General features: G+C 36.9%; 1 protein-coding gene and 1 long non-coding RNA gene across 7 annotated transcripts in view; both read right to left on the reverse strand.

Moving 5' to 3' along the window:
• The window catches only part of TRPS1 (transcriptional repressor GATA binding 1), a 173,550-nt gene that overhangs the window by 100,989 nt on the left and 61,112 nt on the right, over positions 1–11,449 (reverse strand). The gene's annotated exons all lie outside the window — the stretch shown is intronic.
• LOC109366871 lies at positions 100–3,497 on the reverse strand. Of its 2 annotated transcripts, none has more exons than XR_004159317.1 (3): positions 2,329–3,497; positions 1,615–1,694; positions 100–526 (listed from the first exon to the last, which is right to left on the reverse strand). It is a non-coding gene; the product is annotated as an uncharacterized LOC109366871 (long non-coding RNA). The 2 variants fall into 2 exon arrangements; XR_004159316.1 differs by having other exon boundaries at positions 1,615–1,754.

An 11,449-nucleotide genomic window follows, 5' to 3' on the forward strand; every position in this document is an offset into this window, starting at 1 on the left:
AAAAAAAAAGCATATTTGCTTAAATGTATAACTACTGCATCAAACTGGAAGACTGACATAATACACAAACAAAAGTGCAGAATATCAGGGTTGACCACCTTGCAAAGTGCAGGAGAAGCATGAAAGAAATCAGAGATAGCTGAAGAAGCACAAACAACAAAAGAAATTTAAGCCAGAAATAGCCAGAAGCTTATTTCCTTTGTGATTCACTGAGCATATTGCAAAACTGCAGTGAGTTGGCATAAACTTGTCAATTTAAGCTCGAGTAGGAAATATCTGATAGTAGGAGATCATCCTTAAAAGCAAAGACATAGAATAAACTAATAGGGAAGACAGGAGGCGAGAGCAGAAGGAGCTGCTGTCTAATCAACCTGGTCTCTATTTTTTGAGAATTACCTTCTTTTTTCCTCTCTTTCCTCCCTGTGGCTCCCTGTGCCATCAAGTACCCATCAAGTCCCTCCTCAAATGAATCTCAAGCAGGAGACCCTGCTGATTGACCCCTGCACCAGGACCGTCAGCATCCTTGCTGCAGAGAGAATGGTTTGCAGGGAAAAACAGTACACTGTGAGTCACCTGTCGTTTCTTTCCCATTGGATAAAGCATTAAATCTGAAATTGCAAGGAAGTTAAACAATGTCTTTTTAGCACATTAAGTTTTTGTAGTTAATCATATCCAAAGTTTTTGCAAGTTCACCCAACACTTTAAAAGAGAATTCACTTCTGATCTTTAAGTTTCTCTTGTACTTTTTTTTTTTTTCATGTGATTGTATTCCAGCACCATCTCTTCAGATATTCTTAACACAATTTAGCAAAAGCTCTGTAATCCAATACTTATGAAATGAGCTGTCAGGCATAAACTATGCCAGAATCTCTTAAGTCCACACAGCAGGACGCAAAACTAGTAGCAACTGTACTGAATTACAACCAATGGGAGAAGTCACAGGTCACTGAAGCCACACAGAGTCCTGCCATAGCCAACAATGAAACTTAATGTACTTTCCATGTCCAGAACCGTCCGCTATAGAGCTTCTGTAAAACAGATTAATGATAATAGCGGCAGAAACTAGAAAAGAAATGCAAGAAATGGAATCCCGGACAATATTCCATTTGTAATTTGTCACACTATTGTACAATGAGACTTCAGCATGAATGTGTTGGCCATTTACAATTCAAATAAGCTTCCTTGAATTTTTCAAAGAATGGACTGTACACATCAGTCAGGATGACACAAAATGCCCTGTCAGGTTAATTTTAAATGCACGTTCTATTTGCTACTGTTAACTAATCACTATCATTATTTGTGATTTTTAAAAGAGTCAGCTATTATTAAATAAAATGCAACTCCTGATCCCTAAATGGAATGTATCTTGTTTCTGCAACCAAACTGTATTCCCTAGTTTGCATTATTTTTACTCTATATTAGCTGGCTGGATGGTAATTTATTTTTTTGGCACAGTGCAAAAAAATCAAGGTATTACCAGCAAAAATAGCATTTGGTTCAGCTTGACATCACATCTATTAAATTCAATGGATTTTTTTTTTAATTTACTTAAAAGCCCTATTGATTAGGCCACCATTAGGAAAAAAAGATTTCCTTTCTTAAAGTACTGTTTACCTACAGATGATGAAATTCCTCCTTGCTGTGAAATTCAGCAGATGGACTATCAGAGGGATGCTGCAGACTAGCCACTGTTTCTGTAAAAAGGTGCAGTGCTTTGATGATGCAGAAAATAAAGCCCATGCTGTTCTGATGTTCTATTAAAAGGAAAGCCATTAAGACTGTAGTTAAGTGGTCAAGGCCTAAAATTAGACTTGCCATAAATGCCAGTGGCAGGAAATATTCTTAGTATTCAAAATATCAGTCTATAAAACAAAAAAAGTCACACTGAGTTTCTGAAAAAAAGCAAAACCATAAAGACAAAAAATCAGTTAAGTACCTAAATGCATGCCTAACTTTAAGCACAAGACGTCAGTAGCTGAGGCCACTTGCAGCCAACATCTGTACATACTGTGCTGTCATTGCTAGGTCTACCTTCATAAGGTTTTGTTACTGTAAAAATTTCACTGTCTGAAGCGGAGATGAAAACAGGGCTGGTAACACTTAAAGCTGCAAGAGAAAATCTTTTGGGCATCCTACCTCAAAACTGTAAAAATTCAGATTGAATTTGTATCACTATGAAATGCATCCTGAAGCTCCAGCCATATGTGATTATTTTTTTTTTTCCTGTGGCAGATGAAATAGCTCAAAAAGCTGTTCCTTCCCTGCCATATAAACCTCTAACCGCCCTGTTCCCCAGCCTCCATCTATGATACTGGGACTACATCGTACCTGGATCAGCAAAATGATCTGACTCCAAAATAGCTAAAGGTTTACTGCTGAGAGTTCTCTGGGTGGAGGCAGAAGGGAAGAGACAGATTAAGTGAAGGTTTATTTTTCATCCAGATCACTTCAAGGATCCAATTCACAACAAAGCCTCAAAAACCACAGGGGAGGACAGACAGGGACGTGGCATGGGAGGAGTACGTGGTTGGGATGGGAGTGTCTTCAGGTGGCTCTGATGTCACAGTAAACACTGGGAGAGCAGGTGGAGCATTCCAACACAAGTTAAATAATCATTATAATGTGTATACACACAGCACATAACAGGAAAAACAGATCTCATCTGCATCTTTGTTAGAGTTCCCTCATGTACAGGAGTACTATCTACGAGGGCTAACAGCAAGTTACTTTCCTGAGAACCTGCTGGGGTTCATTATTCCTATTTGTAGGCGGTAGCATAAGTCAGACTGCCAAACATAACCATTACCAGCTTTTGGTGGCTTTTTTTTTTTTAATCCAATTAAAAAATGAATCTTATTGCTAGAATTTGGAGGAAAGTACTTTGTTTCACGGAAGATAGAAAGGAAGATAGCAAGGTACAGAAAAACAGGAGTATCAGCTGTCAGTACGATGAACAACTTGTAGATAATCAGCCTATGTAAACCCAGGTCATTTTACTCCAAAGCAAACGTCTCATGATTTTGGTATTTCTTTAGAAAGAATATTTTTTTTCAACATGCATTCGATAGTTGATTTATGTTTATGTACAGTTTAGAGTAGGAAAAAATTTTGAACTTGTCATATGCAATCCCTGAAAGAGAGGAGATTTACACACAGGAAAAAAGTTTTATTGAATCAAAGTGTAGATTACATACACAACAAATATCCTACACATTTTCCAGAGTAGGATAAATAACTAGGAACTCCAAAGTATTACTGCCAGTTCTAATACCGAATGTATTCTGCTTACTTTGGCAAGCCATACAGCCTTTCTATCTCTGACTGTGAAGTAAGGATATTACTTATCAGTTTCACAAGGATGTTGTGTGGATTAGCCGATGTTAGAAAAGGGGCATAAAGTGCTTTAGTAAGTAAAATCCATCAGAAACACATGGACAGTAAATGATACCAAGTAATATGACCTGTAATTTAATTCAGTTATACTCCATGGTTGTGAAAGTCTTTGGGATTTAAAAAAAAAAAAAAAAAGTACAACTTAAATTTCAACCAAAATTGGAACTAAACCTAAAATGAACTTTTAGTCGAGGTTCAGAAAGAAGCAGATATTCTACAGAGCTGTTCATATGATCTTTCTGCTTCTCTCTGGTTCTAACTTGTGGTCAGTAAGGAGCAGCTTTGATACCCTGCAGGAAAGCTTGTTTTTGTGGTTATTTATGGCACATTCTACAAATTCAAGAGAGCTTTGGGTAGCTTAGCTAAGCATCTCATCTTCAGGGTACTGCTCCAAACCGAGCCACAGACCATCACATTTCCCAGTTACTAATTGCAATATTTTTATTCTCTGTGGTGAAGTGCCTTTGTGTAACAGAAAATCTTCTTCATATCTTTGTAAAACATTAAAGGCAAAGTGAGAGCAAGAAAATGTGAATTGCAACTCCCTGAGGTGACATTTAAATGGTGCCTGAAGGAGGGGTGGAGGTCTTAATCCTAAAATTAGACTTGCAGTAGTCTCAGTAGCAGATGAATAGCATTATTTTTAGGACTATAGAATTCATTACTGTCCATTGAGTTAAGCAGGTCAATTTAGTTACTGGTCCAAATTCTGCTTTCTGCAGTGTTTTCCAGACTTACTTTGAAGCAGTGAGGTAGGGGGGGAACCTGGCATTTAGACCTGTTAATAACAGAAGCTTCGCTACCTGATCTGAAAACTGCTACTTTCATAGATGTGAATCAGAAATAAGTTTAGATCTGTGCTGCTTCTGAAACTAGCTATATTTCTGATTTTTCAAGCAATTTAATTAAAACACACTCTTTTTCTTGCTCTTTTTCTGATTTTTTTTCCCCCCTTCAGGTAACTACTTCCATATCTATCATCATGCACAAGTCATTCTCTAAATCACAATACAAAATTTTTGGCTGTTTATTATAAATTCAAGTCTCATAAGTAAACTGCATCTATATATATTATAAATTCAAGTCTCATAAGTAAACTGCATCTATATATATTATACCTATGGCTCTCTTCACCAATACAGTCTGTGGATGAAATATCTGATCCTCTGCAGATAAGAGCTTCATTGATTTTGACAGAGCTACTGTATCACCCAGTCATCTGTCCTCGGTAAAACAATAGTGAATTTTCCTTTTACATTCTTTTGCATCATAACCAATATCTTGTACGTAAAAATAAAAATCATGACTCTCTTCTCTTCAGTTATGTACTCAGTTCCTCCAGCAAGAGACCAGAAATCTTATTATTGCCTGTAGGACCTTATAGACTCATTCACAGAACAGAACTAACTATGCTACTAGTAGTTCCCACTTGGCCACCTTGACTATTGTTTTTACAGGACTTATTTCCCAGATTCTATCATATTGAGAAGGTAGCTTTGCCCAGCGAAAAAGTGTAGCATTGATCCAAAGACTAATTTGATCATCCAGTGCAAAACAAACGAACAAACCAACCAACCAATCACAGAAAAGTGAAGGAAACACATGTTGGTATATATTACAAGCATGTCTCCAAAATAAATCTAACGCAATGAGCAGTGTAAATATGCTCTGTATTTATAGCTTTTTTTTTTCTAATTATCTTTCAGTTATATTCAAGCTCGTATATTTAATGTATTTGATAACTCATTCTGCTGTTCCATTTTTCTGCTTATCTCTTCTTCTCTCCTCTTGTGGCAGATCACAATTTGGCTTTTCAGTCTGAATGTGTCATAACAATTTGGCTTCTTACCTCTACCTCCTCTTATCATTCCACTCTCTTTGCTGACTCTCATCTGCAAACAACACTTATTTACTTTATTTTTGATCTTCTCCCACCCTTCCTCATTACAACTCTCCTCTCTTTCCTTTATTATCACTCATATGTATTTAAATGGTGCATTTTAAACTTTCCTGAAGGCTCAATGCGCTGTTTGCTGTGTTGCTATGATTATGAGGTACCACAGACAACAACAATTAAAATGCTAAGATAGGGTAATTCAAATCTGTTGAAGAAAAACTAACAACAACCGAACACAATGGAATAATCATTCCCTTAACTCAGTGATTTCCCTGCAGCAGAAAAAGACTTTCTGGATTACATACAGAATAACCTTGGCACAGCTTCATATAAGCGCTGGGGCCTACTAAGGAAATGTTTGATATAATGCCAGCAATGGGCAATAAAACCGAAGTAAATCAGATACTAAATGGGCAGGACTTAGCTTTCTTTTATGGCTGTACAGCACCTAGCACAGTCTCATCACTAACAGAAAAAAGAAAAAAAAAGAAGATCCCTGAAAGACATGTTAACAAACTCAAAGTCAGATTTTATTTCCTATTAAGATCTAGTTTGTGTGTTTCTGATCTAAAGTCACTGTTTAAAAATACAAAACAAGAGGTTCTTCATTAGAAGTGATATAGCAGAATACATTAATTATTCCCCTTACAATTTGTTTTATGCAAAACCAACACAATGCATCTTTTGTTTACAATCTTGGGCATTCAACGATGGTTTCAATTAGAGTCTTTTGCTTACACGCATATGAACTTCTGAGATTTATTTCCTAAAAACAATTGTAATATTGTGTATGGTACGCATAGTAATCTGAACTCAGAAGACCAGATTCATTTCTGTTGCAGGTGAGCATAAACCTAATTTGTCCTGATTCTGACATCCACAAAACCAGGCCAGAATGAGCTTAATTCCATAAACTTGAAGCCTTGAAAGTACCAGATCATTTAGTCTAGATTGCTATATAAAGTGAGGGATTATGTTTCAGGCAATTATTTCTGTAGTGAGCCCAATACCCTGTATTTGTCACAACTCTTACAGAAAAGCACTCAGTCTTGATCTCAAGTATCAAAAATGGACACCCACCTTCCCACTCCAACAGTGCTTTTTTCAATGGACACCAGTCATCACTACTGAAACATATCCCTTACTTCTCATTTGAATGCATTTAATTTTGACTTTCAACACAACTGGCTTTTTCTTTTACTTTCAGATCCAGCAGTGGAGGGTGGTGGCTATTACTACCTGGTATTTCCTTTCCATGAAGACAATTTAACAGCATTAATTAATTCGACTTTCAGTTTCCTTGTTGTTAAGATAAGCAGATAATGCTCTAAATTTCTGCTTCTCTTTGAACGATATTTGCCTTACAGAAAAACCATGGCTCCTTCCTGCTTGTCCCTTTGGTTTTACTTATTTATTTGTTTATTATTAGAAACATTAGTAGCTCTCTAGCTAACAAAGCACGATGCAATGGAACAGGGCCAGGTCTGGATTTGGATTTCAATCCATTTGTGATCAAACTCACGAGGCCATATTGTAGAGAAGGCTAATTGCATTTCAGTTTATTTCCATTACAGTCATTTTCTACTCTAAAAGGGATGCAGAGAAAGCTGGATTATTTTTACACTGCTAAATAAGACAACTGAAAACAGTTTTTAGAGGCATGCTCAGATCACAGAGCACAAACGACAATGGATCTTTGTGTTACCAAGGTGTTGTTGAATGTTTTACTCTCCTTAGCCTGTTTGTGGAGTTGAGACTGTGGATCAAGCAGAGAGTGTGGTCCTAAATGCTATCAGAGAAAGCTAGCAAGATAAATGTCGTTTTCCTTTTTATTGGTCATGCTGGGCATGGCCTATTATCTTTAAATGGACTCAGCAGTTACTGTAGAGAAAAGAACAAGGATAGTATCTCTACTCAGGCTTGTTATAGTCTCCAGGGCAAAGACTGTGAGGCATGACTGATAAACAAAGCAACTGCAAAAGCTAATGTTGCTCCTCTGCAGACAAGACAGAAAAGGCAAATATTTAAAAAAGCGGCAGTTTGTAAATTATGATCATCCCCACCCCCCTCAAAAATCCATTAACAAGGAAATTTTTCAGACAAGTAAACTCTGCCCTAGGAACACATGTTCAAGAATTTTTTCAGACTTAACCTAAATTAAGGTCAGTGACCTTAATCCCTTCCATTGTGATTGCCTTGTGCACTAAGAATGCAATAGGATAGAACAGGCTAATGAATGGAAAACCCCGATTCAGTTGCAATTTATATTCGTTCACCTCATTCCGAAAAATATACCTAACTAATTACAATCTTCTACTCTGAACATATCCCAGAAGTTACTTGTTTCTCTTTTATATTTCCCTCCTTTAATCACAAGTTCAGAATAACTGGCTTAGCTCATTAGCGATACAACTTAATTTGATTCAATTAATTTCAGTGAGCCTGCATCAGCTCCATCTCCCAGCCCCTTCTGCTTGGTTTCCCCACCATGAGCACTGCCCCTTACACTTCCTGATGAACTTCCACCACAGATGCTACATCCCTGTCAATAATGGAAGTCAGTAAAGCAGGAGACTTGGGACTTTACATATTTCCATCGCATGGGAAGTTATAATCTGTCTTTGATGAGCTGCTTAACCAACGTTCCCTTTCTGACCGTCTCTCCCTTCAAATGAACTCTCAAAAACTGCTGTAGACTGGAATTTTCCAAAGTAAAGTTTAAAAAAAAGTTCATCAGAAAATTTGGATTCACAGTGATTAGAATTTTCAATGAAAATGCATTAGCTATAGGACTAAATTCCTTCAGGTTCACTACAGATGACTGAGGTTTGGATCCTTGCTCTTGCCCACTCTGTGACCCCCCACAATCCAGATGAACGGTCAAGTACTTTAGTTATTCACAGAGTTGTTTCTTTACAATAAAAAAAGGTAATCTTTTGCTTTTATTCCTGTATGGAACAAAAGGAACTGTAAATTTCCAGATTTTGGTTCTGGACAGCCACAGCTGTGTTGTGACATCTTAAGCCCTTGGAATAGGCATTTTACCATTTTCATGAGGAAACAGCACTGAAGAAAAACTTTTATGTTTATTCTTCATCCTGCTGTAAGAGAAATTGAAGACATTTCCTTTCAGATTTTCTATTGCACGCTTTTGAGTCGTTATCAGAATTTGGCTAAGTTGCTACTAGGTATCTGCATCACAGAGCCAGTGCTAATGGCCATCCTCAGAAGCAGAATTGCTGTTACTTTTTCCTCCTTGGCCACACACTCCAGGTTTCATAGGTGCTCCCACAGCTTCATAACAAAACACTGCTGGCACACGCTAATCCATGGCAAATTTAATCACAAAGGTTTTACAGTATTATATTCAAGACTAAGGATTACTTACAAACTTTGCATTAGCATATGCTTCAGTAAACCAATCTGAAAAATGCTACTTAAGGAATGTGTTTATTCCCACATGGACAGTCTGGCTTACAAGTTCTGCAAGTAAGCTACCATGAAGTCTTTGAGAACAAATAAATATTTTTTTATTGTGTTGACAATGGGAGCAGCTCACTGCACTGAACTGCCAAAGAAGCAACCCAGAAGTAATGATTCATTTCCCAAGGCAGCTTATCTTATTAGCAACAAAATGGGGAATCTGAAACAAAATGTATCCAGGTCCTAAGTCACAGACCTCTCTGCAGTCTGGAGACCTCAGTCAGAAATGACTGCAGTCATCATAATATTTACATTTGGGAGTCTGTTACTTCTAATTTGCCTTTGAAAACTGATTACTTGATTGTTCATCTCCATTTTTATTAGAGATCACAACTTTTTTTTGCTGATGCAAACTTTAGTCTGCCAAATTAATGACAAGTGGCACTAAATGACTAAAGTGCTACATTAATACAGACTGTGCTGATTGATAAGATTATTAAAAATTGATTCAATGGTACTCCAATTTATAGCTCAGACAGATAACAAGGAACATGCAAAAAAGGCAGAACATACACTTTCATCCTCCCAGCAGACCCTGCAGCTCAGAATCCCTGAATGTTCTACTTCATACTTAATGGGAATTTTTGAAGACTATTTCCTCCCTAGTTTTAAATATTAAATGTATGGTTTAACAGTTATGAAGGCAGTATTACTTATGACAGCAGCAGACTCTAAAACAAAAATCCTCCAGGACACGTATTAGAAGCAGCTTTTTGACAAAAATACCTATACTTTCAAATATTTCTCTGGTATTGCTCATATACATGACTGTAACAAATTTCCATGAGGAAAGATACTGCTACTAGCGGGTTTCTGAGGTTGTTCTATAAGCCACTCCTAAGGAGAGTTGGGAGTCAAGACAAACTAGCAATTTTAATGGCTGAAGTTTGCTTCACAGTTATCATCTGATTCTGTAGGACTACATCATTAACTTTCCCTAATAAAATCTCACTGCATTAAGATTTTGGAGATCACTAAAGCAAGAAGGACTCTTCAAGAGGACGGAAGTGTTGGCTTGATCCAATAGGAAAAGATAGGACATAAGTAGAGGGGATCACCCAACACACAGGTTGAATTAATCAAAACAACATGTTAAAATGTGTGATAAAAATCATTTACAGATAACTTGAAAGAACAAAAACAAATTATTCATCAAGAAACTTGCCACATCCTCAGTTTTCCGTTAGACATCAAGCTTTCATAATCAGTTTCACAGGGTTTGTCTTCGTTAAAGTGGGGTTTTTTTCTACATTTTGAAGTCGTGTGGGTTTGTTTTATTATTCAAAGTGCCAATGAAAGCTGAGTTTCTCAGGTTATCCAAGTTATGGAAGAAGAAATTCTGCAACACTACCAGATCTCAAGCCTCCCCAAAAACTCCCAATTCCATATAAATTTGACGTTATTACTTCTATATAAAAACATACCATCGCTATGCAAACACTGTTTTCCTGCTCTGATAAGCACTATCATTTCAAGTAAGCCTCATTCTGAGCATTTTCCTGTTTGGTTTTTCACAGAAATTAATGTATTACAGTCAATAGCATAGGGGGTGAGAATACTAACAAAAAAAAAAAAAAAAACACAACACAAAAGCACTCATTTTTTGAAGAGGTGTGAAAAACATATGCTAATAACAGCACTTATCAAAAGCACAATAGCTCCTAGAGGTTGTCCAAGCAGACCCACAAGAGTTGAAAGAAACAGAGAGATCACGAATGTTATGATACTTCCAGCTAAAACGACTGAAATGATTACTCGGGGACTGATGAGAAAAACAGATGAACAGATATATCAGAAATGCCACAAATTCAGTTCTGCTGGAACTTTAAGGCAAAAGCCTTAAAAGGTAGAAGTGAAATACAGTTTTGTAGCTTGACTCAAAGAGCATGTCTTTCCAACTCTTAATTTAGTGGCTCACTGCTACAGCACTAGCACTAACACATCAGACAAACAAACGGGTAGGCTGGCTTCGCCCCTCCATGCAGTGTCAGTTTGTAGCAGGTGTGCCTGAAGGACTCTTCCTTTCTACTCTTTGAATCATTTTGTAGACACTAATGAGCATCCCTCTTCAGCTTTAATTATTGGTCCCTGACAAGTTAACATAATAGGAATCAGCTTAACCAAGCGTACTCCCCAGTGACATGTTCAATTACTCAGGTTGTACTTCTCTGCAAGAGGTCTGAGGGGTTGCTAATTTAACACTGTCAAAAAAATAAACAGAGGTATTGGTTACAGTTTATCTTTTGACCCTTATGTCACCAAATCTAGCTAGATACCTCCTGGTAGATCAAACAAGAAGATTAAATACTTAAAAACTATTATTCACATTTCACTTTTAAAATAAAATTCATTAATGCTTGATTTAAGCAAAGGAACTTTTTATAAGGTGAAAGCGGACACTGATGCTTTCATAGCAAGCTTTTGTTTCTGTAGTATTACAAAGTCATTTGTTTTTCAGTTTTATGAACTACAGTTAAGCGGTGGTTTATCAGTTGATACCAGTAAAATACAGTTTCTGGATTAGTTTATCTCTATTTTTGTCCAAAACCGACAGCTATCTCCCATAATCAGAAATAACAATGTAAGAAACATGACTAGGAAACCTTCTATTCCTGAAGTCTGTTAGTATGAAATTAAATGAGATTTTTGGGGGGAAAAAGAAAAAAGAAAAAAAAA

Source organism: Meleagris gallopavo, chromosome 3 (assembly GCF_000146605.3).
Source record: "Meleagris gallopavo isolate NT-WF06-2002-E0010 breed Aviagen turkey brand Nicholas breeding stock chromosome 3, Turkey_5.1, whole genome shotgun sequence".
Lineage (NCBI taxonomy): Eukaryota > Metazoa > Chordata > Aves > Galliformes > Phasianidae > Meleagris > Meleagris gallopavo.